At 42.3% G+C, this 24,969-nt stretch overlaps 1 protein-coding gene across 24 annotated transcripts in view; it reads right to left on the reverse strand.

Annotated features, from left to right (window-relative positions):
- Window positions 1-24,969, reverse strand: part of TCF7L2 (transcription factor 7 like 2) — a 180,747-nt gene that overhangs the window by 42,968 nt on the left and 112,810 nt on the right. The gene's annotated exons all lie outside the window — the stretch shown is intronic.

The raw sequence follows: 24,969 nt of genomic DNA on the forward strand, positions 1-24,969 counted from the left end.
CACTTTTTTTTTTTTTTTTTTTTAAATTCACTCTCTCACCCCTCCACCACACACACCCCGTCTTTCTTATTTTAAATGTGGTAAAAAGGGGAGAACTAAAAGGGATAAAATGACAGATGTGACAGTTAATCTGGCCAATGAATCGCGGGGGTCTAGGTAAAGCCGCCAGGGCTACTGCGCTAATCTACAGCTCCCACTGACCACCCCACTGGCCCCCTAATACCATTATCAACCCTTAGATGAACAATCTAAATTAGAGTTTTGTTCGAAGAGGGTGTGAATTTGACCTCTGGTGCCAGGGAACCTCTGCTGTACATACAGATGGCAAAGTTCTTATGAAAATAAAAAAGGGTTTTGCTTTTAGGGGGGTTCAGCGTCTATATGTCTGTGCACACAATTTGCATGGTTTGCATCAACCATATTTACCCCTGGTCCCCCACTATTACGCCATCCTAAGAGAGGGAAAAAAATGCCTCAAAAAAAAAAAAGAGAAAAGAAAGTCCTGTACTGCTTTAGCACAGTTTTGCTGTTCTTTAAATAGCTACTCGCCTCCGGTATGTTTACATCCCATAGAAGTTTTTTTTCTTTTTTTTCTTTCTCTCTCTTTTTTTTTTTTTTTTTTTTTTTTTTTTGGTGCGTGTGTTACGCGGAGCTGTCCGGCACCCGAATAAACTGAATAAATAATCGCTGGTTTCACGATTCACTGTTAGAGAAGAAGCGGCAGGGAGAATTCAGGAGAAGCGGTTTTTAACGCATTAGAATTTATTTCAAAAGGGATGAAATTTTGCCCTGGAAATACGAGCAGTCTGGGACTGATGAGTTACATCACCACAGGACAGGTAAAAAGTGGCGTTGGAGGACAATAGTTAATATATAGATTTATATTTAAATATACCCGGTAGGAAAACAAAGTGTCACTGACCCCACTTCATCTAAAAATACATCCATTTTCTTGTGAACTATTTGCGTTACAGCAGGAAAGCAAACAAGCTGGCAAAGGATGAAAAAAAAAAAAAGAACAGCTATTATAACGTGTTGCCCACTGTGTTTTCCCTCTCTCTCTCCCCCCCCCTTCCCCCCCCATATATATGTCATTATTTTTACTTGGGGTGGGGGCGGAGGTAGGCAGCTTGATGCAGAAAATATCACCAAAGGATGTGATGCTTTAGGGGCTTAGGAGTACGCATTTCTTCTTCTTACTGGGGGAACTTTCTTACAACTTTGCATTGCCTGGCTGGAGAACGGTGCTAGCACAGCAACCTCTCTTGCATACAATCTCTTTCAATAATGTAAACACCTCGACGCCTTTAGCACGCGGAGCTTTCAAATTTAAGGTCAATATTTACAGTTTGGATTTTTACGGGTACCCATCAACATCGGTACACACCTCTCCCTATCAGGATGGTTAATAGGCTTGCTTTCTCTGCCTGCCTCTCTCTGCTTCCCCAGCACGACCACATCAGCACTAGTATCAAATTAACTCTCCGACTTTGAAACTTATTGATCTGCTATTAAGACACCAGTGAACCTGATGAAATGAGTGCTGTAGGTGCAGTCAAGACTTCAAAGTGTCACACAGCCACATAAAACAAGCGCCTTTGATCCTAACTCCGATCTGCTGAGGGTTTAAAGCCCAATTCTCCCTAAGCTGCCCTTCTCACTCGTCATGTCTGATGTCTCACCAACCAGCGACTTGATAATGTTAATAATGCAAATTTTAGCAAATGATTTTTACAATGGCAAAATTAATTATATGAATTTATGCTTCTTTCGGTGTCGATGTCTGATCTACAAAAAAATTATAGTCGTAGCTATTACAGTTGCAACAGAAACTATGAGCACGTTCAGCTTTTAAAACTGTATTACTGCCTTTCCCTCTCAGCTTCACAGGGTCTCATTTTGCTGCTAAAACTATAATTATTTATTATAAATTAACCTTAGATTGGGTTTAAGAGAGCTGAGAGAATTCTATCCAAAGTCCCCTATTGCTACGTATGCATTATTAAATAAAAGCCACCTCCACGCTTTATATATCCCTTTTTCTCGTTCTTTGTCACTCGTTCTCTCCCGATTTCTTTCCCGTGTTCATTCTACACATCCTCGCAGCACAGTTGCACTGATTAGTTTAAAAACACCCTCATCTCTGAAATCACATCAACTACCAATAAGGTTTTCCTAGATTTATGAATGGCAAAAAGAAAAGAGATTTCATGTTTAGGGATGAACATACAGCAACCTGCAAAACAAAGTACAAAAATACTATCTGCAATAATTAAAATGTACATTTTAAACAAAGGCACTAAACGAAAAATATTTTCCTTTAATAGAAATTGATTATTTTCCTCCTCAATAATAATATTTTATAAACACTTTTGAATCTTCACCTGAATTTGTCAACAAGTATTCAATGTTTTAATAAACTTTTATCTGCAAACATCCATAATCCTATTTTCAGGCAAGGGAGTTTCTCACAAAACCTGTTACAGAAGTTTCCCAACTGCATTTCTGACGGCAGAATCACACAAACGCTCAATGAGCTTACCCAAGCTATGTGCGAACACACAGCCAGCCTCCTCCTCCCAAACACTGCGCTTACGTTTTTTCTTTTCTCTTTTTTAAGCAACAGAATTTGCCAAGTTATCTTATTTGGTGCATAATGTTTTAAAGCGTCTTAAATCACCTGAAAAATCCACTTTAACTATTAAATTTTCCGGTACAAAGATGCAGCCATTTGTGCACATTTAAGCTGAAAGATGTGGCTCGGTTCTGTGCTTACGACTAAGCAAAAAAGAAAATAAGAACTCTGAATTTGTCTGTTCCTTTCTACTTTTTTGAGACATAAACACGGTAGCATCTTTGGGTAGGTGAAGTTGAAAAGAAATGTTATTTTAATTGACTCCTCTGTATCAAAACATTTTTTTGATAATTCAGTGTGTTTTCCCAATTTTACTTTAATAAAATTTCGATAGTAGTACCTTTTGTGGATTTTTTTTTTTTTAATGTTGATACTCACTTAACCTACTTGCAATTCTAAAGAAGTCAACACTTGATTGTGACAATGTTCAAAAGAATTTCCTATGCCACAAGCACAGTAAAAACTTTCACCAATTAGTGCAGGAAAAAAGGAGGGAAAAGCCAGAGCGCCGGTGCTCAAAGAGCCAGGCCTTGCGGCAAAGCTGTCATGTCGAGTGGATTGATCAACAGGACCGCAATTTCTAATGGCATGTTGTCATGAAAAGTCAGCCACGGGGAGCCACCTGCTTTACTCCTCCTAGACAGCTAGGGAAAGGAAGGGGAGAAAAAAAAAACACCACACCACCCTGCTCCGTACCTAGTTCTGCCAGTCCCTTTTGCTAACAATTTTGGTAAGGGTCTCCTGATTTTTTATTCAGTAGGAATATGTCAAATCTCCAACCATATTATCCAGCCTCTAAGATTAGAGTTGCGCAGAAGGTTGATGCTCTTTTGGGGGGGAGGGGGGGGGAAGGAGAGGGAAAAGAGGATGAAAAAAAATTATCTCTATCCCCCAAATACTTCTCAGATCAGAAAATACATCCGTCACATCTCTAAACCAACAAAGTTTGTCAACGGCTTACAACGTACATCTAAGACATTCTGCAAGTCGAGAACAACACAGAGCATAGACCTTCTGTGCGTGGTTTTATTTCAGCACCACCTTCCTTCACCCTCACTGCATCATAAAAGCCTGCTTTTGACATGCGGTAGTTGCTTTGTTTCAATTTAGTTTATCTCTAACTTTTAGGATCGGCTCGTTTATCCTAGGATCACGGCATCGTTCAGTCCTGGAACCTCATCTTAGCTGCCATGGCCAACGTTTTAGATCGAATTGCGCAGGCAATTGTGCAAAATGCTGTGTTGAAGACAAAGATAACAGCTTCCTTGTTTTGCTGTTGGAATATTTGCTCGTGCTTGATGGAACATAATTAGTACTTCCAGAACTTCCACCAACTTACCATTGAATAACAGTGCCAAACGGTCTGTCTTAATCACTCTCCAGGAATGTGCTAGTGCCGTTTTAACCCATGGCTCCAATTCTCATCACTCAAAAGACACGGACGTTTCCCTCTTTTAATACACACAAAAGCTAAATATTTTACTTTCCTTCTGTTAAGCTTCACAGAACGTACTGCAATTGCCGAAGGAATTACAGCCTAGATAAAAATATACTCCGACACTGCGCTATAAGACAAAATGGAAACATTGGATTTGGCCAGATCTGTTTGGAAACCTCTCACAATTTTTAAGCCTTTTTTAAAACGTAAGTTTTTGTTGATTGGAGCAGACATTTAGTTTTGTTTCATTTGTACACGAGATTTCACGTTTCATACCTGTTTGCTTAAGAGGGTCCAAACCAAAACTGTAATGTGCACTAACTGCTAATTTAAGTGATTTTTTGGGAAACAAAACAGGAAATTTGGGGAAAAAAAATTCCAACAACCCTCATCTATGTACAAAAGAAAAAAAGTCAAATAAAAGTTAAAGAACTTTTAAGTTCATGAAACCAAACCCCACTTGGCATGCAAATCACGTACTGTAACCTTTTATCGGCGCAGCCTCTGGTCTCATCAGTCGATGAAATTCTCAGCCCGCGGCAACAGCTTAGCCGAGGGACGCAGACCAATGAGAAAATATTCATTGTGTTAGCATTTCAAATGGCGAGAAAGGAAGAAGAAGCGCTAACTGATCACTACCCGTGGAATTAATTGGATATTCCAAGAATAATGTCTCTCACTGAAGATCCTTGGAGGCTGAACGCTAGTAGAGACCACATTTTGTGCGGCGCCTTCAAAAAGAGACCGCTTGGGGGTAGTGGACATATTAGGGTTTTAGCGCATTTCCCTAAAGGCCAGAAAATAATCAGATGCACTGAACCAAACTCGGCTAATCCATTCCATAATTATACACACAAATCCAATAAACTTTGTCACATTACTGGAAAATTAAACTATTACAGTGAAGCCTTTTGCTACTTTGAAAAAGTTTGAATTCCCGTTTTATCCAAAAAAGGAAAAAAAAAAAAAAAAAAGAAAAAAAAGAAAAAAGGGGGGGGGAAACCACCTCGGCGACAGTCCGAAGTTTTGGAGGTTGCACATGCAGGCGCACATGCTCACATAGAGGCACACACACTGGAGCCCAGATGAAGAGTAACGCTTAGCTGTAGTCTTCTGTTATGCTTAAAGCTCAGGTAGGTGTCCCACAGCTTCCTTCCTTTATACGGAGGGGATTTACGTTTCAGCTTTATTGCACATAGCCCAAGCATATGCAATGACCCTGTCCAATATTAGTATAGCTTTCCTTAAGACACATCTTAATCTAACCTTTTCAAGACTCTTTTGCTTTCAGACTCAAAACAGCATAAAAAATGAGCATTGTTGTGGAGCGCTGAGAGATTGAACTAAGGCTCTGGCTTGGTCCAAAGCAGTAGCCCTCTGGATAAACAGCTGCTTGTGCAACTAAATAAGCTCCATAGACCAAAAGGTGAAAGAGGAGGGGGAAATAAAAAAAGGAAAGAAGACGACAGAAAAAGAAAAAAAAGGAAGAGGAAAAAACCTGAGATTAGGAACCTTCCCAAATGTTGCATCTTTCCTATCGACCGCTGGCCTAGCGTGAGGTGTCAATTTTGACTCCAAAGAGAGCACACGAATTCGCAGCGGTCCCATTATGCGGTCTCTGCGCTCATTGTAAATTCTGTCAACGAAGTCAATCTTATTAACTTCCGCACTGGTTCACACATGACATTTTCTTCAATTTTCTTGCTGACATCAAAAACATCAATTAGCAGCCCGAAAATAGGAAGGAACGAATGACAGAGCCTGATAACGTCAACTATTTGAAGCCAAGGGTAAATCTATTCTCCAGTTCTGAATGCGTTCATTACAATTGCATTTTCAAAGAAGACCTCCAAATAGCAAAGAAAATTAAATTTATCATCTAGAAATGCCTAGAAATTGTTTTTTTAATCCTATGTCTATCTCTCAATCCCAGAGTGTAATACAAAGTATCGCAATTCAGTTTTATGATAACATGCCACAACTTTAATAGAAAGTTTATAAAATATGCAGCCCTTGCCATACTTCCTATCACATAACAACTACAAGGGGTGAGAAAAAATTTGTCCAACAGATTGTAGCGTCGCCTTGTCTGCTCCATCGGTTCTCATAGGCTGGCACAGCACTTACACACACACACACACACGCACGCGCTCTCCCGATACATGCACACACATCTCCCCCCACACCCCTCCATCCATGCTTGTGAAGAATTTATGAGCTATGCAATATCCAGCGACTTTAAAACCCAGGCAAGCACCTACATTACTGGCGTGCGGGGGGAAGATGCATGCTGGAGCTGCCTTGCATTTGCATTTGCCCAACTCTTTTCATGTTTCAGAGAAAACAAACCCAACTCCCTGCCCGGGAAAGCAAAAGGAAAAGTCCAACCAAAGACTTGACGCTAACTGTCAAGCGCCAAGCACATGCATTCAATCAGCTACCAGAACTTCCGCTCGCTGAACTCTTACCCTCTTTTCATTTTATTGACATTTTCAAAAATAAATACATAAAAATAACCTCCCGGTAACACAGAAACAAGACACCCGTGTCAACACAACATGGTCCATTTGCTGCACTCAGCAACAAGTTTCTGGAGAAAGGTAAGCGTGTTTAATACGAGGCAAAAAAATGTTAGGCAATAAACCTGTTTTCGTGGTCTTTAAAGAAGCCCTGGCTTGCTTTAGCTATTTATTTATTTATTTACTTCGCCGCTGCGCCCGCTTTGTGAGCCATCGTTTCATGCTTGTATTACATCTCCTAGGGAGTGAATAAAAGCAAGTTTAGTGGCGACCAAAGACACTCACTCGGACTTAATGCAAACAGAAAGAGCAGCTACACCCCAATAAACAGATCGCATTCCTCCAGCCCATTGATTTTTTGATCTTTTGACATTTTTTAGTTGCTTCCATTCCCTTCCTTGTCTTTTCCTCAACGTCACAAAAGACAAAATGTCTCGGCAATTGATGGCAGGGGTATCTATTAGCTGTCAAGCCGCCTTTTTTTTTTTTTTCCTTCCCCGGCACTGGCTAAGAAAGTACAAAACAGAAAGCTGAGCACTGGCAAGGAAACAAATCGTAGGAATCATCTGATTTAATGGGCTCATCATATTCCGGGATTTTGGCTTTTCCACATCTGATCTCTCTGGGAAGCAGCTGGAAGGTGAAAGTGGGAAGGAAAAAAGGTTACGTTGAAGGGGTTTCTGTAATTTTTGTTGCTAGGTGGAAAGAAACTAGAGAAGACGGAGGGAGGGAAAAACAAGAGGAGAACTCCTGGGAGGTTTGGTGAGGTGCCTCCGTCTCTCTCGCAGTGCTTTCCCGGCTGTGCATAGAAACGAACCCGGCACAGAACGAGCCTCTCAGCTCAGCCGCACTTGGGGGGGATGCTGGACATGAAACGGAGGTGGCTGGCGCTTGAAAAACTTGCGAAATTATTTTCCAGCAGAAGAGGAAAAAAACCCCAAAACCAAAACTGAGACACTCATGGCTGATGGTAAATCTAGCTGCTTTTTTTTTTTTTTCTTTCCAAAATTTCATTTTGGATATCTTACTGTTTGCCACAGCCCTTGCCACCGCTGATCGGAACGAAGGCAAACCGCAGCTTACATTTTATCTCCCATAATATATCACAGATGACTGTAACCTGTGCTCAGGAGATTTTTTGTTTAAGTGAGCAAATTATCAGTCAGAAAGCATTTACAATTGTTTAAAATACAAGCGAAGCAGATTGCAACACACAATGAATCAGTGCGTATTTAACAACAATAATAAGTAAAACATAAAAAATTTTCTAGGCAAACTATAAATTTTCAGAAGATAATTATGTAAAAATTCTCAGTGAATATTTCTGTTTGGTTTTGAATGCAAACCCTACAAAAATCACCAGAGAAACTGCTTCTTTTGATTTTACAAGATTTCATAAAGCAAAGAAGTGAGTGGCACAAGAAAGATGAATTATTTTACGAGCAAATACACCAGTGTCATTCAAGGAACAGACACTGCTACAGACTGCTTTAAGCACAGAAGGGAGTATAAAACAGAATGAATTTGTCTTGCAACAGCTTTTTTTTATGTTGTTTTGCATTTGAAATTTCTAGGAATACGACTTTTTGGTTAGGGCCCGATCCTGGTAATCAATTGCAAATAGGAGTTTTGCCTGAGAAAGGACTTCCGAGTCTCTGACTGCATTCAAACAAGTCTGCTGGACCGCAGGCAGGGAACACGGCTTTGCCTTTTTTTTCTAAAATCTACGCTTCTGACAAGAATTGTCTCGTTTTTGCCAATAAGACACTGTTACTTATTTTGATGCTGAAATTGCATCCAGTTGGAAGAACAGAGCTAAGGAAATTTGACTAAAAAGTAAGAAAAGGGTAACATCTGTTAAGTGTAAAATATTTTCTCCAAAATAACAAAAAAATGCTCAAGTATTTATCCTAAAACCTGAAATACTCTACTGCATGCCAGGAATAAGCTTCCTTCCTCCCCTTTAAATAAGTTCAAGTTTAATTCAAAGAAGGAAACAGGAGCAGATTTTGAAATACGTTTAACAGATTAAAATATAAGAAGGAGAAGAAATCTGGAGAGCGGCTAGCTCAGCTTCTGCGAAAGCATACCTTAACTTTGCTGTTTATAAGGAAAGTTTATCGGTGTTCAGGTAAACCCCCGGGCTTGAAAAGAAGAAATAGATTTGACAAAATACCCCTTCTATTTTATTTTCCTTTGTCATTTCGGTCCGCAAATCCCGGCGATCATCCCAGCTATTCATGTGTTGATATTATCAGAGGTTTATAAAAAAAACATGTCTGATGAATTAAAACATGTGACTGGCCAACAGCAGCAGCCAAACTGACCGCAGGTTAGCGATGGGGATGAACTATGGTTATGTTTTTTTAAACCCCGCGCTGTCCTTGAAACGGAGGCTGCATACGGCTCCATTAGATACAGCTACGGTGCTCTTGATCTATTATTTACAAAGAAAAACCCTTCACTACTTAAGTGGCCCCTTCTACTTCAGCCTTCAATTTCAGCCGCATCAAACAACTTGGGGGGGGGGGGGGGGGCGCGAATGGGAGGGGAGGGGGGAAACTTGAGTTCATAATGTAATTCTATGCAAGAGAAAATTATACTCGAGTAAGAAAATTCAGAATGCCTGGAATAAGGTTTTTACATCCAAATTGCAAACGTTATCAGCTTCATCTAGAATAGCTAAAATGATAATAGTCTTAGTTTTTAATAAAACTAACATAAAATTCAATGTGGAATTTATACACAGATGCACAAAATAATTTATCTCCTCTCTTAAAAGTAAGATGAAAGACTGAATGAGAATTGCAGGACTTCTCATTGTAAAGAAATGACTATTTTTCATTAAAATATAATTTTGCATTAAATTCTGTAATTATCAAGACTATTCTTTAAGTCATACTGCATTCAATCTAATTAGGAAGCTTAGATCTCACCTTTGTACTGAACTTTCAACTCTCTGATGCCAATTAGAAACTATTTTAAATGAATTTCCCAATTAAACTGACTCCTGTGATCAATTCTGACATAAGATAAAACCCAGAATTTTCAGGGAGGGGAAGAAAAAAAAAAAGAAAAAAGGAAAAACCGAGAGGCATAGATGTACAGCCTACCTGTATTTCTGAAAATATTTTGAATGGTTTTTGCATCCTTATTATGAAGAATATCTCATCTCTTATGCTTGGAACATCCTCTCAGAAACAGGGCTCATATCAAAAGTATTTAAACTGCAATTAGTATTGTTTCATTATTCAGCACGTTTCCATTTGCAATAAATATCTTGTTTTATTGCGCTCTATATTTGGTTCTCATGTTATAAACTATCACATTAGATGAATTATAAATGTAAACTATTAACAGTTTAGATTCTTTTAAGTTGTTATCAATTTCAGGCTTTTGACAGCTTAAAGGAAATTCAGTAAACATACCTCCTCTCCTCTAGAAAACGGCTTCTATAAAGCCAACAGCCATCTCACAATTAATAAATGGCTGTATTCTCCTTTTGTGGAGAACAAAATTAACTGAAGTTTCCCATATAAAAGACCATATAATTAACATTAGTAAAATGTGTTAAGTTACACTTAAGATATTCCGACAGCCTAATTATATCAATGAGTCATCTAACTCCTGTTTGTATCAATTCAATTTATCTTCATTTCAATCAATGCGGCTTGACAGATAGGTATCATTAGAAGTGACAAAGCATCACGCTGCAGAAAAATGCAGGACAAGGCGATATCCTAGATAAGGCAGCCTGAGACCTTCTAACGCTGCCTAGCTGGAAATGACTCCTTGTATACACATCATTGCCTTCACTAAGGGTGTCTACAAGTTATCATTAGACACATTCATTGTTAAAGACTAACCAGGTCAGTGTTTCTGATCAGGTTGCAAATTAGACCAATTGAAGTGTTCTTAACCTACAGACTGGTGTCAGTAAGGACCTAACGGTGCTGAAGCTACATAGTAATATGCGCCGAGCACACCACCATTACTGCACATTTCATGCTGAACGCGACGGATTTCAGCAAAACGTTTGGGGAGGGGGGGGGTGTATAGAGAATACAAATTACACAGACGACATAATGCTGTTGTTTTAGCGCAATTTAGATGCAAAACAATTGTTCCATGGCAAACACATTAACCAAAAGTGCAGACTTGGGCAATGAGAGCATTAGAGGTGCAGATAAACATGTCATTATAAAGCCAAGGAACCAACATACATTTCTATTTCAAATTATAATCCTGCCGCTTTCCATATAATAGTTAAATAATACGTTTTCAGAAATACAAATGATGGCTAAATGAGGGGTTTAAAGTCTGATCTAGCACGAGCAGCATACTTGGCTGAAAAAGCTGATGTTGGGAAGGAGGGGGAAAGAGTAAAATGGTTTCACTTTTCACACTTATTATTTTTTTCCTCCATTCTATTTTCCTGCATGGATTCTAGAGGCAAGAGTTGCATCCCGCCGGTTGTTGTCAGTGGGCCACGGCACACAAGTCAAACCAAATCCACAGAGCGTTAACATATAGAAAATACTGGTGCGATCGACTCAGATGTTGACATTTTGCAAAGTTATGCTTTTGTTTTTCTTGTAATAAAATAGCATGGAAGTCATTCATTCAAAGTATGTAAGGTATTGGTGCCTCCCTGCTTGACTGCTAAGTGTTAGATAAAATAGGCATTGCTGTTGACGGACTACTAGAGGATTATTGTTTGGAGAACTTCCGTGTGAGTTGGCTTTAAACATATAACAGTTAATAGGTGCAGGATTGAAAGTTGAAGGGACACAGTCAAAATGATTAAAAATACGCAAGAAAAAATTACACAGGATGCACCGCATTCTGCAATATAGCAATTCACCAAAGAAGTTTTGTACATGAATTTAGGATTTTGGTAGTGGTTTGTTGGTTGTTTTTTTTAAATACATCCCCATCAGCAAACACTAGAGATCTCTATGTTAATGTCAATCACATATTTGCTAATCACTGCAAAGTAGTAGGGAATACCTACAGAGAGCATGTCCATTAATCAATATGCAAAGAATACATTGTCTCAAGAGTATGTATTTATGGTTGTAAGTTAAGATGATTACGCGGCATGAATTTCTGAGCTGGAAAACTCTTTACCAGTTAACAAATGGGAAGCAGACCTCAATTTAGAGCCACGTGCAATGATCTCCTTAAAGGCTCCTTGTGAAGCAGAATTAAGCTGAAACGAGTGACAAGGTGGAGAGGACATGGGACGTTGCATGACAAGCAGTGACCAGCTGGAGCATTTTGGGTCAGCTGATAAGCAAACAGTAAAAATTATCTGACCTGGGCCATTACAACTGATAAACGCAAGGAAATAGTAACCTTGTACGTGCACTCGAAGCTGTCCAGGTGTTGCCGTAACACCCTGTGTTGGTCTCTGTTAGGTGGACAAGGACTCTGCTGAACAGCCCAGCACAACCCACAGGAGGAGCCCCTCAACTGGGATCCAAACTCTCAAGCTGGTGAGTTTGGACCGTGCTGGAGCAGAATAGATCAGGAGACATCAGGACGAGGGCTTCCAGAATTCACCCACACACCTCAAAACCCCAAACCATCCCCATTTTATGGTTACTAGTGAGTATCACCAATTTTTCCCTCTATAGGGCTCTGTTTCTGCATGAGGATGCGTGCTGCAAGTTTAAAAAAAATGGAACAACCACAACTCCAAATAAAACACAGAAGAAGGAAATTAGAAAGTGTCTTGTTAATTAAAAAAATAATTAAGTAAAGGCTTTTCAGACAACCTGACTCAAATTCTGAATGAGCTGCTTCGCAGTTTAGAGTCCAAGCCAAATGACGGTTACAAGCTGAAAACAAGTGTTATTATAGACTACTATCTAGACGTGGGCCAAACTAAACACGGCTTTGAAGATCTCCAGACAATGCTCCGAACGTGAACCTGATCCAAATTCTACCACTTGTTCTCATTTCAAATTCAACTCGAAACCAGAAAACCTGGATGCTTTAACATGCACTTTGAAATTTTTTATTCGCAATACAATCAGCATAAATATACAGAAGCCAAAATAAACCAGTGAGCCAGGATCTTGAAAAGTAACCTGAAAAGTAAAATAAAGATTGGGATGGATCTCTTTTAAAGCAGTTTTCCAGAGGAAGAAATACACATACACACGTGCTGCGTTGTACGTCTACAGGCCGCATGTGCAGCCAATTGCTATTACATATTTGCACGCTAACAGCAAACTTCAGTGGCTCTTTTATAACAGAGCTTAAAGTTATTTCAGCCTTGTTTTTCATGTGTTTACAACCTGGCCTCTAACTTTTGCTCTGGGGTGAAATATAGCTGTGCAACATCTGTTTCCAGGAATATTAAATTATTATTAAAAATGTTTTAAACAAATTAAAATTAATGTGTTTGGGGCTTTCCACAGAAACCCATGCTCTCCGTGGTGAGATGAGGCTCTCAAGCGTTAGGAAAAATGGCATAAAGTGGAATACAACCCTTTTTCTGCAGAAAACAAAGGCAATACCCATGTCTTCTGCACTGCCCCTCTGTGCTGAACTGCATGGACTCTCTATCAACGAAAAGATTCAGTTCTTGGTATTTGTGCTGATGCTGTATCTACACATATGAAGCGTGGAGGCAGTCTAGAGCTAGAAGTTGTTCAACAGCAAAGGATCTAGGTGGTAATTCCACCTTCCTTCCTCCCTAAACTACCCTCCCAATATACGTGAGAATCTTCCAGTCTTAAAGAACCTCATTTTCACAACACTTCTGCCAGGCAGGGACGGCCACCGTCCCCAATTTACAGAAAGAACACGAGACATGAGAAAGACCACATAATTTGCCTCATTTGGCCAGCAGTGGGGCATGATCCTGAACCCACACCTGGAGCCAACATCCCACCAGCCAGTTGGTTAAAGTAATTATGTGCCTGACCCCAAACGAGTAATAGGAACTCACTGTTTAAAAATTAAATCTTCCTCTTGTTCTCTATCTTGGAAATAATGAAGTATAACGAGCCCCAGCCATGGCCAGCTGAATGCAGTTATTTCTGTAGATAAGATAAAGCTTTGAGCCTTAACTGATGTGTAATACTTAAAGATGGTCAAAAACCCAGTCGCTATCCCAGAACAACCTAATATCCTCTTTCTTCCCATTTCCTCCCTCCCCCAAAAGTCCAATTGTTCTGAGGGGATGGAGATTAATGATATTCATACTTGAATAATAGCTACAGGGAAAAAGCAAGTGAATATATTACAGGACCCAAATTACAGTAGTAAGAAAATACATTGCGCTGTGATGTAGAGATATAAATGAATTAATCCTGACATCTGTTTCTTTTGCAGAGGAATTAGGCATAGGTTGAAGCTGACCTTGCAAGAAGCATGCAAGGTGATCAACTAAGAAGGTGTATCGGTGCCCACTGCTCTGCCATGTTAGGGAGACAGTACTCTTTGACTTCCTAAATCAGATGCTACAGCCTTGCACAGGGTGTACACCAAAGGTCACCGCACTTTGTACACTGAAACAGCAGGGAATCTCACTAAGAGCTACTGTGCAGTGTGTTAGCAGCACAGATCATTCAAAGACCAGGCAGGTACCTTGAGACCCAGCTCAGCTGTGGCCTGTAGCAGTAGCCCACTAGATTGTCATCCAGTCATTTTTTCTCTAAATTTTGATTTTTTTATGAGCTTAGAAGGACGTTTTATCTGCAACTGCAAACACGTGCAGGAGATTACCATCACAAAAGCTATTTTCATCTGGTCAGGTGACCTTTTCCAAGAGCTCATTGTGGTGCTTCCTGACATTAAGACACTTGTCGAAGCATCTTTGTGGCACATCTCTGGACTCAACAACCAAATCTACATGCACAAGTTTGGCCCAGTAGTTGAAAGGTGAACAAAGGCAGCAACCCTAGCAGGTTACAATGCTCTTGCCATATCCCTCACTTCAGGCCCACGTTTTCTGAAAGACGTGACTCAGTGAGCTAGAACTGATGCAGTTATGGGGTTGTATGCCAAGATTAATACATGTATTGAGGAACTTTGTGCCTCCATAGCATTTCACTAATATTTTTAAAGAAAATACATTAACATGGAAGGAAATGTGGCTCCTGCATAAACAAAAGAGCTATTTTTCAGAAAGGTTTTAGAATCACACACACACAACGCATGCTTGAAAAATAAACCCACACTCAATAGGCTTTTCTTAGTGAGCTGCAACGTCTTACAAGGACAAAGAAATCCTGGTTTTAATGAACTCTCTAAGTAAGTTTTTACATAATATTTTTTTTAAAAGTGAATAAACCTGTTTTAACGTGATAGCTTCTGTAGGGCTTCAGAGACATTCTAGTCTATTGTGTTGGTGGATTAATTCTATTCACCGAGAAAGAGTATACCAACATGTCCTATTATGCCCAACAACTGCAGAGATCTGCATGAATGAATGGTGTGCTTACGTATGTGTGCTGAATCATCAAATGCCCTTTAAAGCAGGGAGAACCCATATCTCTGTCAACTTCCAGCCTTCACTGTGCGATTACTTAAGGCCTCGATCTTGCAAAACATGAGTCACCCTTGTTGAGACTCCTTGCACAATGGACGCTCGCAGCCCGTGGCCTCTGCTGAAGGAAACAACCACAGCTCAGGACAGTACCATGCTCTGCTGCCTGCCCTACATGTCCACCAGATGTAATTAAAACTCAAGCACGATCTGCTGGCATCTAACTTGCTGAACTATCACACCCTCCTGGCCTGTAACGGCTCGGGAACAGGGATGTAGCCCCTTCTCCGTGGAGTGGTATGGCAGCCTTCCGTGGTGGAGGGCAGCAAGCAGTAATGTTTTAAAGAGTCCAAGTTAGATGCACTGGATGATCTACACTGCAGCCCAGCACTTGCCCAACAGCTCTACTTCTGGTTAAAGCGCATTTTTTGGTTTGCAAATATGGGAAGTGGGAATATGTTGGGTGAAACCTGGCCCCAACAAAGAATGAGAAGCTTTGCAACCTGTTCCCCCTGAGGGCAGCATTTTGTCTGTGTCTTTTAAGACAACATCAGGCAGGACATGAAGTGAAGGATTCCTCTTTGCATTTCACAGAAGCAGGTATTCAAATACTGGAGGCTATCAAAAGAAGAGCTTCACTTTCTCCTACCTTCACTAACAGATTGAATTTAAAAACAATTAGAACCCCTGGGAAAAAAAAAGTAATCATAAAATCGTAGCATTTAAAGCGAATAGCCCATACTACACACAGCAGGAGTGCTTCCAACCCAAGATTTGCTGCTCATGGATGTCAGCAATTCTTGATGTCGCTCTAATTAGCTTTTGGGCTTCACCTTCTGCTTCTTTAGTATTAAGTAAAATTAAAAAAAATTTTTTTTTTTTTTCTGTAGGGCTAGGGATTTAAGAGGAAGCTGTTGATTTCAATCAGTCTTAGGCCTTTACTCCATAATATTGTCCTCAATGCAAAGTCTTGTGTCTTTCTATTTACGTAACAGACTCCCATGCTAGGGGGCCCTGCAGAAGGCTCAAATATCCACAAAGAAAATACCCACAAATGACTCTTCCTACAGCTGATCCGGTAGAAACCCTTCCACCTGCAAAGACACGCTTTTGTGCACTGTCTCACTCCGAGATGGGCTGCGTGAAACCACAAAAATGCAGCTCCGACGGCACAAGCTCCATCTGCGCTATGAAGACTATTAAGGCTAATCCAGCATTCCTAGACTGTTGTGCGAGACGTTCCCAGTATAGACCTGCTCCAGCAGTGCTCTGCCAGTGAGCTAAGTACTCTAAAACCGTAATTCATCTCATATTTCTCCAGGCAGCCACGCCAGGTCAGCCGATCCCAGCTGCTCGCCCCTGCGCCTTGCCCTCGCCTGCATCTTGGCGTCGCAGCTGGTGGCCAGTGTGTGTGGTGAACCAGACGATGGGACCAACCAGGACCATCGGTCTGTCTGCTTCGAGGGTGGGTTATTTTTAACCCAGAGCCCTTCTCTGATTTGGTCTCCCAGTTGTGGCAGTACAGATGAGAGCGTGGTTTATCATCTGCCTGAGTGGGTCCAACCGTGGCCTGCAGCCCAGGTCTGCAGGTCTCTACGGTTTCCACCACAGCTCATCTGATCCCACAGTGAACCAGTTTGGGAGGCTAAATCACACACTAAAGAAAAAGGAAAAAAAGAAGCCACCTTCTGCCAAGTTACGTGCCACTACTAGCTTTCCGAGTTAGCTGACAGGAGTCACAAACACAAGCACCGGGGTACGCAAAAACGCAGCAGAACCACGGTGAGGCCATTCCCTTCACTGCTGTGTCAGCCAGAGTGCAAACCCCTATCCCAAAGACAGGGTGCATGGGGGGACCTGCTGAAGCTGGCATGGCCACTGAAAGAAAAGCTTGTCAAACCTTGGAGCACACACAATTTAAACTGGCGAAAGGAAGCTTTTGCCAGCGTGTCTTCACAACATCTTGCCCTCCGGTGAGCAAAATCAACCATATCATCAAAAGCGCAGTTTTACTGGCATAATTGCATCTATGGAATCACAGGGGATTTTGCCTGAACGGCTACAGCAGTGTAATAAAAAAAAACAACACAAAAAACCAAAAAAACCCCCAAACCCACACTTCATCATATCCTGGACGAATGTAGCTGGGCTGGCAATACTCTTTATAGCAGACCTGGCCAGTATTACTATCACACCTTGTAGCAGAAAAATTCTTTTTCTCCACTACCTCTGCAGCTTAGTTTAAGCTCTGCAGCTCATGCTATAGAAACCAACTTATTTTCACTTATATATAACAGAAAAAAAAATATATATGTATTCACTTATACTCAATCCCCATTTTTGAATTTACAGACCTGATGGATTTCAAATACTGTAGGGAGGGAACTTCAAAACCAACTGCCTGCCTCTTGAATGGGCTTTATAGATACAAGTTTTAATAAAAAGCAGAGGGACTCCTGGCTGTGAGAAATACATTATCACTGTTACTACTAACAGGAACTCTCTTTACTAAGCGTATAGTAGTAATACATACAATTAATAATAATAATAATATATAGTATCTATCTATATATTATGTAGATAGATAGTTGCTGGCTAGCAGAGGTGTAACTGCAGCCACACGCAGAAGCACCCTAACTTAGCTACCAAAATTAGCAACCCCAACTTCTAGTCAATGTTGATTGGCAGATCCCTGCTAGGATGATAAAATAGAGAATTAGAAAGTGTCTCTTCAGACATTATTGGAAAAATCACTGGGAGAGACAAGTCACGGCTGGTGGGCAGCAAGAGCTAACTACGTGGGGATGATGCCCACCACAAGAACAAGCACAGGAGGCAACAGCCATGTTGTGTGTTTGTCACCTGGATGGATATGTTCACTTCTGAACGGGATTGTGCCATACCCTCCCGCTAAACTTCAAATCACTCTGCAAGCTTCTTGATTTACTTTAGAGCAGGTGCAGAGATGGAGCACATTTGCAAGGGATGCACTTCAGCCTGTGGTTACTGAGCTTCTTCACACCCTTCATGCTGGAAAACAAGAGCGTTAGTGTGCCCACAACATCAGAGCAGCTCCCCCTCTCCCCCTGCCAGCATCCACACCCCCCTGAGCACTTGCTCCAACCTCAGCTGCTCACCCGAGGAGCGTGGAGGCACCACGGAGGGTTTGCAGGTTCAGCGAGCGCATTGCTGCCTTTCAGCAGGCAGAGGACAGAGCCCCGTGGCCGCCCCAGCCCCAGGCAGAGGCACCGGCCCCGCAGCCTCCTCCCGCCACCAGCCCAGCCAAAGTGCAAACTCTGGGAAACGCTCCATCCAGAAACTGTGGGATCTCACTCGCTTGTACCTTTTGTGCCTTTCTTTGTCCCAGTTACTGGGGGAATTTATGTGAGAAGAGCAACTTTGTTTCCTACAGGTGAACTGAAAGTTTTAAAACCGGCTTAAGAGCTAAAACAGGTAACAGAATGTAAATGCAGGTTTAAGATGAACTGCCCATCATTTTACAACTGCAAAAAGTTAAAGAAGAACTCTCTTCCTGCTCCACACCTGGCAAATCCAGAGTTAAGGGCAAGACTGCTTGATGTGTGGCTTTTTTCTCTTTTTCTTCTTTTTTTCTTCTTCTTTTTTTTTTTTCAATAAAATCACTTCTCTTCTGGAGAGGAGCCTGAATTCACAGAATGGTGGGTACCTCTACAAAGCATAGCCTCCACTTACCAGTATGGGGGAAAAAAGAGAGAAAAGGATTCTGCTAGGTTTCTTGAAAGCATCTATGTTTTTACCAAGTGGCTCCAATAATATTAATGAATTATACACCCTGTAGAGCACAGAATAGCAGCTCTAACTCCTGACCTCCAGCAATTCACACTGGGTTGATTTAAGAAGTCATCACTTCTACCCCTCTGCTGAGGGCCAATACCCCACCGAGATGGCAGAAGAAGACATGTGCCCATATATCAACCGCCACCATCCACAGCCTGACACACTGATGGTGGTTTAAGGTCACACACTGGAGTTAGTGCACATCCTGCTCTGCAGCTTCTCCTGCTCCCATGGTGGGCCAGGGCAGACAGCTCCAGTGCCAGCTCATGGGTCAAGGCCCTGAAACTCATGGCTTGTACTCCCTGTGGTGTTTGCAAATTACAAGACTATCTATCCTTCCTGGCTGGAAACTGCCAACAGTTTGGGGTTTTTTTTTTAAAGTTAGCCCAGCAGCTTTTTAACCACATTGCTTAAGTGCTCCCCACAAGATCGTCCTAAAATCTGCAGCAAGAGCAACTACGTCAACTACAGTCAGCAGACTGCAGCTCACATCTTCAACCAGCAAATCCTCAGGGCCTTGTTATTTGTCCAAGACGAACAATAAACCGTGGTGGCTTAGAAATACTGGAATAACATCATCTGACCCCGAATGGCCATTTTTGAGACTAATTTGCCACCTCTGCATCTCAGGTACGAGGCCATTTGCTGGAACGGAGTACCAGGGCGGTGCCCAGTTAGTCCCATGTGAACTGAGGTGACATCTGCCCGGCGTGTTGGAGGAGGCTGCTACAGAGCAGGAGGACGGGCTTTGGGGTCCCAGCCATGCTGACTGCCCCCGTGCACCTCTATCCTGGTGGTCCACGGCTGCTCTAATACAAACTAGACACAATTTCCACCCACGGTGTCACTGTGTCTGCTCCATGTAAAACTAACGCAGCAGCTTCCAAGGGCTGCAATACCAGGCTCTGTTTTAATGAAGAAAATGGGCTCAGACAGCTCTTTGCCCCCTCCATATTTCCCTCCCTCCCACGACATTATTTGTTCACCGCTATGAATGAGGATAAGCCATGTGAACAACGTACCACCTTCCCGTGGCCCTGTTTGGATGTATGAATGTTTTCCCAACATGAGGAGCTAATCCAGAAGCAGACGCACCACCTCAAGCTGGAGGAGAAGCACAGCCACAGCCATCCCTTGTGCCCAGACAGTGAGGTCCCCAAGGCCAGCACTCGTGGAAAGCATCCCTCCAGCCCGGGCTCTACGGATAGAGGTTTCTCTCCCCTCTTTGCATCTTTCTCGTGGCCACACAGGCAAAGCCAGGACGCGGTCTGGTCGCGGCTCCTTTTATTTTTGTTCTCTTGGTACCTCCATGCTGGCTGGGCACTACCAGTGGGGGAGTTTTCTTTCAAGGCACCATCACGGCAGCCCCAGCATCCCAGAAGAGCTGCACAGATGACATCCTGACTCAGCCCAGATGGATGTGCACGGGAGAACTGACAATCAAAGCTAATGCAGAAATATACGAAGTCTGGAAAAAAAATATTCCAGACTGCCACAGCTTGCTTTCGAGAGTGTAAATACATGTTAAAGCATCATTGTATTTACCAGGAGGGCTGCAAAGAAGACCTCAAGGATCTTGGTCTAAAAAACTACAGGGGTAGAGACAGAGTTATGCTCTCAGCATGCTTACCAGAGCTGTTAAGAAAATCGGGAGGATTCACAAGGTCTCATCATATTTTAGCACCTATCCTTCCTAGCCGCCTGCAGTACTGGATTAGTTTTTACAGCTGACACCCCACCGGGTGGTGTTTTGCCATACCTGACAGCTATCTTGAGTGCTGGCCGGGATGAGCCTGCTGCCATCCCAGCCACGGCATCCTTCTGCTACACAGACACGCACCAAGATGGGGTAGCATGGTCCAGTGAGGATGGCTCCTTTCTCCCCTCACTGGCTTCTCCTTCCACTTGTGGCCACAGCTTCTGGCACAGGGGGAGAAGGTTGTTACCAGCATGATGTTGCCTTCTGGTTTTGGGAATAGCTCATGGGAGTCTCACAGGACCTTGCAGCTCCCAACAAAGGGGCACCCTTCTAGTCACAAGCTCATAGGCAAACCTGCCCACCAGAAAGTAAAATAAAAAAACGCCAAAAACCTTAAATCCACCTTTAAAAAGTCAGTAACCAAATGATCCAGCCCAACAAAGACAAAACCAGATCATTAAGTGAGGCCCTTTCCCCAGATGATGAAATTGCAGACAAAAGTGATGAGGAAATTCTCCTTTCTACTCACCTACTGATCTGCACCGCAGCAAGCAACCTCTGTAACTATTAGATACCCACACTGCTAAAGTTAATCCAGCAGATCGTCCCACTACTCAGAGAAAAGCTACCATTAAGCAAGAAGATGATTATTCCCATACATAATTTCCACCGGCCTGAAAGGAGTTATCCAGAAACACCTTTCAAACATGGAGATTAGACCAACTTAAATTAATGAGCCATAAGCCAATGGCTGGCTAAGTGAACACTAACTCAAGAACTCAATTAAAATTAAGAAAATAAAAAGAATTATGCATAGCAAAATATGTTCCAGTAGCTCTACAGAACAGAGAGCTGAGACCTACAAGAGCTGTGTTTCCATGCCCGAAGTCTGCCACTACCCTGGCTCCAAGACACAATCCTATTTTAATGCTTGCAATCTCTTCTACAGACATACTCAAGATGCTCAGTGACAAAAGCGTTACACGAGTGGAAGGAAAGGAAAAGCTTTTGCCTAACAAAACTTTGCACTAATACTGCACTCAAATCCAAGTTTCACTCCCAAACCTAACACAGACTTAAATGTAAGACTTAGAAGTGCCAGGAGGTCACTGTCCAACACTACACAACTTTTTCACTGAAGTTGAGTCTATTCTAGCGCTGGGGTAGAAACAGGAGTTACCATGAGAGGACTGGTCCATGCATACGTATATATGCTCCATGCATACAGTCCCACGGATCCCCCAAACTAACGCTGGAAAATGCATCCAGGATTCGTATCTCCATCATCAAGTAAAACCAAACCATTTCTAATTATTAAAAATGGTCAATAATAACTGCTCCAATGACATTTTTTAATTTGTAAGTACCTAGACAAACTTATGACAGCAGTTAAAATTCAGTCTGAGCAAGTGCTTTGGGTTGAGGAATGATTTTCCCGTCTCCAGAAATGAAATTTGCCTTATTATTATAACAGTACATAAGCCTCAGAAACAAATTAATACTTTTTCGAGTAACTGCTGAGGTCATGTGCACAGCCACTAACATGACAGTCAGCTGAGCTGAAGCAGTGATTATCTGTAAGAGAAGCAGTAAACACTTCTATCAGCAAGCATGTATACAGAGCAGATGCAAAACCGTCTGCAGTCTGTTTTTTCCCCTTTCTTTTGACAACACACAAGCTACACATTTGTGCACATACTTGTACACATGTACTAGAGGATGAGCACACGCTCATGCTCACCCTTCACTTTCTAAAGTGCTGTGTATTGTATATAAAGTTTTGAATAAAAAAAAAAAACAACAAACAAAACCAGAAAATATTAGTTAAAATCTTCTGCATATTATTTTATCAAACATGCCAGATCCCTGCATGGTTTCAGATGTGGGTGTGGATATCTGCAAATGACTCACCATCGCTGGCCTGGAAGCCCAGGCATGCAGGAGTGGACCATGCAGGGAGGAGCAGGAGGTCCTTCCCTGCACAAGGAGACCTTCCACAAATCCCGCTCGCACCCTTGAAAGGCCAATGCTAAATATCTGCCTTTCGCTGAGCTGAATCAGACACTGGTTTTCCAGAATCAAGCGTTATTATCTGTGTTAGAGGCAAGGTCTGAACTGAAGCAGGCAGATAAAAATTAAGAGGATGGAGGGGGAAAGCATATGAAGCATATCAGGAGGCTGTCAATCTAAATCAAGTATCACTGGCAGGATGGCTTGTGGCTTGCTGGATGAGGCCCTGCAGGAAGCAGAAGGAAAGAGGGAGATGTGCTACTTTTAAGCAACTTAATTTGCTGTCAAAATCAAGTTACTGGTGAGACGTATTTTCAGATGTGGGATGTCATAAACACCCCAACTTCACATTTCCAAAAGCACATCCACCCGGAGGCTTCAGACTGCCTTGCAGGGCTGACCTGTCTCTTCGGAGATCCTGGAGCAGATTCATAGTAGGTATAAAATTAGTCACTGCTCTGTGTGGCCAGTGCTAGTTTATTTTTGGCAACAGTGTGATATCTTACAAGCATTATTTGTTGCTATTGCCTAGATAGGCAAACTGAGGCACAGAGTGAGGTGGGCTCTGGTCCAAGGTCGCGCAGACAGTTGGTGTGGTGTAATTTAGAGATGCTTTTTACTTACTGAAGCCACTTTGACTTACTGAAGCCCCTGAGTCGATGACTAGCTAGGGGCTCAGGAAGGGGATACCTATCTGCTTGGCTTGCGCTCTGCTGAGGAGACTTATCCCACAATACTACGGGGGATTCAAGCACAAGCCACCACTGTCCTACATTAGCTTCCCTTCATGCCTCCTCCCCTGGAAAAGATGGGGGGGGGGGGAATGTCTTAATGATGCCCAGGGGGTGCCAATAAGTTTAACTACAGAGAGTCATTTTTGTTAATGGTACTCTGGCTGATGCAGTTTGAGTAAGGAGGATGAGAGAATCTTTCACTGTGTTTTTCTAAAGCAAATATTTGGCGCTTTCATCTTCCAGTGCTTTAACATGCAATCTGTCACCAAAAAAACCCATTTACGTGGGAGTTCATGGAAAATATATCATGTTTCAGACGGCAATTGAAGAAGGGGGGTATCTATTGTACTGCTCAGAAATGTAATTCATGGAAACTGGGTTGCTAACCACACGACTATCCCATCTGCAGGCGTGACAACGCCATAGCTTCATCCTGATGTTTCACCCTTTACTTGTCACCACCATCTTCTTACCCATTGTATCAAATGGGGTACAGGGTCACAAAAGAGTCTCCATCATCACCTGTCCAAAGTCCTCAGAAACTTCCACCCATTTCATAAAAAACTCCGATTCCCCAGTGCACTCTATAGGTCCCCAGGGTGCCAGCCCCACACTGTCACCTACCTGGAGCATCTCACACACCTGCCAGCAATTCACACCACCAGTAATAAAACCAGACAAAGAATTCTACAACCAAGCACGCTTCTCCAGGGTTTTGTTTTTCCTGGCTAGGAACACCAAGAATGTCACGCACATATTTGAGCTGCTCCACCTAGTCATTATCCCAAGAGAAAAGGACAGCCACGCTTCTGGTATGTGGAGCCACACAACCAGTACAAACACAAGCTCTTCTTGGCTGAGCTGCCCGGAGATTGCAGCGATTTGCAACTGACCCATCGCCTGCCAGCTCGTTTCTTGACCACCCTGGTTGTGGCTCCCATTCTCCATTCTGCTTTTGGCATAGTGACAGCACAGGCTGGAGGTTTTTTCAGGTTTGTTTTGGTTTTTTTTTTTTTTTCTTCCCCTCCCCTCTCTTTTGCTTTGTGCTTGGCCAAACTCCTGTCTTCCTCTGCCCATTAACGCAAAGCATCAACGGGAGCAAGCGGAAGGAGGTCACCGAGCACTTGGCTGCTGCACCGCGCGGTCGCTGCTGTGCAGAGGCCACATGCAAACACTTCCAGCGCGGAGTGGGTAGTGTAACAGCGGCATTAGGGACAGAAGAGGGCTGACTGCACTTTGGCCATCGCTGATCTACTAACGTAGCATGGAAAATCACTGGAGTCATTCGCATAGTGAGACGCAAACAAAACCAAGGGATTTATTATTTTTCCCCTTGCCTTTACCACCCAGCTAAAAAAAGCCAAAAAATCCTCCTCCTACAAGCCCAAGTGTTTTCCTCACCAAATTCACACAGTGCCCTACTTGCAGCTGACTAATTTCTTTTGTAGTGGATTTAACACTTGACCAAAGCTAGCTCTGAGAGCGGACCTGCAACAGACTGTTACACAGAATTTGGTGTTGTACGATTAAGAATAATCTCTAGGAGTCTTCCACTTGCATTTTCTGATAATGAAGGATGCTTTTGCACCTCAGCAGCATAGGGACTGACCATTTC

This window comes from Balearica regulorum, chromosome 7 (assembly GCF_011004875.1).
Source record: "Balearica regulorum gibbericeps isolate bBalReg1 chromosome 7, bBalReg1.pri, whole genome shotgun sequence".
NCBI classification, from domain to species: Eukaryota; Metazoa; Chordata; class Aves; order Gruiformes; family Gruidae; genus Balearica; species Balearica regulorum.